General features: G+C 45.8%; 1 pseudogene; it reads left to right on the top strand.

Moving 5' to 3' along the window:
* The first annotated feature begins 362 nt into the window (after nt 1-362).
* Nucleotides 363-2,239, top strand: LOC127185699 (echinoderm microtubule-associated protein-like 2; annotated as a pseudogene).
* The last annotated feature ends 1,012 nt before the right edge of the window (nt 2,240-3,251 follow it).

Below are 3,251 nucleotides of genomic sequence, written 5' to 3'. Positions count from 1 at the left end.
AAACACAAGGGCTTGGAAATTTAAAATGCCAGCCATTACATTAACATGACAAATTGTTATGTTGTTGTGTCCATGATTTATGAGTAAGTCACCAGAGTTAAAATAAATGGCTAAATGTACAAGAAATCATGTTGTGCTCCATTTGGTTTAGCACAAGACTTTTCAATACTACCTATGGTGAACTATGTTATTTATTTATATTAGATGTGCGGTGCATCACAAAATTCATATTGCCATTTTGTCAAGGACCAAAATATAGAACTCGAAAACAAAGTAATAGTTAACACAACAAACTATGACCCCCCCCCCATCCCGACCTGAAGCTCTGCTAGCAGCCGCCATGAGTAAGTGTTAGAACTGGGAAAGCCAAAGAAGTTATCTTTAGCATGGAAGAGGGATCTGTGAAGATGTTTCTGAGGGGCTGCCCAGTCACCGTGCTGATCCCCGTCAAGCTAGTGCCCGTCTATAGCCTGGACACTCAAGCTGCCCTCCAGCCAGCTAAAGCTAGACTGGGTCTATGGATTTCAAGGCTGGAAATGCAGGACCAGCCTTTACCTCCTGCCTACTGGAGAGGCGGTATACTTTGTGGCCTCTGTGGCCATATTATACAGCGTGGAAGAGGAGAGACAAAAACACTGCCTGGGACACAACGATGGCATCAAATGTCTGACCGTTCACCCAGATGTGGTCACCATCACCACATGACAGGTGGCAGGCACTACAAAGGAAGGCAAATCTCTGCCACCCCATGTGCGGGTCTGGGACTTAGTTTCTCTTTCCACCCTACACGTACTGGGCCTGGGGGTGTTTGACAGAGCAGTGTGATGTTTGGCCTTCTCCAAATCAAACGAGGCAACCTGTTGTGTGCAGTGGATGAAACCGAGGATCATGTGCTCTCTATATCGGAGCAAGGTAGTAGGTACCAAATGCTCCATGAGGTGGTGTTGGCAGCTACCTTTCTTCCTCACTGATCCCAGCCTGCTGATCGCCTGTGGGAAACCACACATCTACTTCCTGAATCCTGGAGGGAGGCAGGGTGAGCAAGTGGCAGGATTTACTTGAGAAACATGAGAAATGTGCTGTGTATTACCTTCTTGGAAGGTGGTGATGTGGTAACTGGAGACTCTGGGAAGAACCTCTCTGTCTGCAGCAAAGGTGGAAACCACATCACTCAGGAAGTACTAGGAGCCCATGATGGTGGCATATTTGGGTTCAGTGCCCTGTGGGCCAGGACTCTGGTGCCTGGAGGGGGCCATGATTTTTGGGTGGTCCTCTGTGGTCCAGACCTCAAGGTGCAGGAGGTAGAGATCCCACAGGACTTTGGCCTGGTATGCACTATGGCTGAGAGCCAGGGAAATAGATCGTATGTGGGGACCACCTGAAACTCAATCATGGTTGGCTGAGTGCACACAGATTTCTTCTCACTGCTTGTCTATGGACATGTGGAAGAGTGGTGGGACCTGGCCATGCACCCTTGCCAGGCATAGTTTGTGACTTGTGGGCAAGATAAGCTGGTGAATCAGGGGAGTTCAGAGACCCACCAACTCCTATGGAGCAGGACCATTGAGGATCCTGCCTGTTTGCCTGGCTTCCACCCCTGTGGCTCTGTCCTGGTGGTGGGCACAGTGACCAGCAGGTGGCTGCTACTGGGTATAGGCACTTATGACCTGGTGGCTATCCACATAGATGGTAATGATCAGATCTTTGTGGTCAGATTTTCACCAGATGGGGCGTACCCGGTTGTGGGCTTCCACGACAACTTGGTGTACGTGTACATGGTGGACCAGGGTGGCTGCAAGGTCATCTCCCTGGGCAAGTGCTCAGGCCATTTCACCTGGATTGGGCCCAGGAAAGTACCTGCTTTGTCACCAACTCAGGACACTACGGGATTCTGTACTGGGACCACACCACCTGTAAGCAGATCACCAGTGCAGACACCATGAGAAATGGAGAATGGGCCACCACCACTTGTGTGTTGGGTTTGGGGGTGTTGGGGATCTGACCCAAGGAGGCAGATGACATAAATATAAATGCTGTGGCCAGTTCTCATGAAGAGAAGTTGCTGATTTCTGCTGATGACTTCCGCAAAGTGCACCTGTTCAGCTACCCCAGAGCGCTCAGTAACAAATACTGTGGACACAGCAGCCATGTGACCAATGTGGCCTTCTTGTGGGATAACAACATGCCCTTAACCACTGGGAGAAAAGACAGGAGTGTGCTACAGCAGCAGGTAGTCTGAAACGAGGGTATGGAGCCAAGGGAGATACTTGTGGCAGTAATGACTTCTATTTTTGGGAGATGTTTATTGTGGAGTAGAGTAATATATACCTGAAGTATGCCTACAGCAGAGGGGATTATGGAGGCAGGTGGGTGAGCAGACAGACATATAGACAGAAGTCTCTTTATCTGGGTGGGAAGAATGGGCCACCATGCCTTGTGGGATCCATCGGTGTTTTTTTTTAAGGTTATTCTTTTATATCATCTAGAAATAGACTTATGCACTGAAAAAAAAAAACCCAGTAAACTATGATCAAATGGCAGTTTGTAATCTAAAAGAATATAAACATTGCAGAAATGGTAAGGTTTTAATGCTACAGCAAACATTTGAATTCCTAACAAAGAAAAAGCTGTGCTCAACTGGAGGAAACTGAATAGTTTTACCCTTTTCTTGCCCATTTATCTCTCAGAGGCAACACTGTGCAGATAAGAGAAAGGCAGACAGTTCTCGATATCTTCTTATGGCATGGAAAAAAATATAATCTATCCTTAATCATATCTTCCTCCTGCTGCTGCAGCTCCTCCTCCTTTGCCTGCTCCTCCTCTTTGACAGGTATCACTACATTTCTCACTATGCTGCTGAAGCTAGCCTGGAACTCCTTATGTACAAAAGACTGGCCTCAAACTTAGAGTCATCCTTTTGGTTCAGCCTCATTAATACAAAGATTGCAGACATTTCCTGTAAAATGTGGCTCAGATTTCAAGTTGATATATGTAGATAATTTAAATGAATTATAATAGATATATAAGTTAGAAGTAAGTGTGATACTTTAATATTTTTTTCTTGTGTTCATCATACTTCTTTTATTCTTCTAACTGAAGGTTAAGTGAATTTTTTTCAGAATTCCATTGTTATTTATCTTTAGTGTTAACACACACACACACACACACACATGGATTTTTGTTTGTTTGTTTTCAAGACAAGATTTCTTTGTGTAGCCTTGGCTGTCCTGGACTCACTTTGTAGACCAGGT

The sequence above is a fragment of the Acomys russatus genome, chromosome X, assembly GCF_903995435.1.
Source record: "Acomys russatus chromosome X, mAcoRus1.1, whole genome shotgun sequence".
Taxonomy (NCBI): domain Eukaryota; kingdom Metazoa; phylum Chordata; class Mammalia; order Rodentia; family Muridae; genus Acomys; species Acomys russatus.
This window is presented reverse-complemented; position numbering and strand designations above follow the sequence as displayed.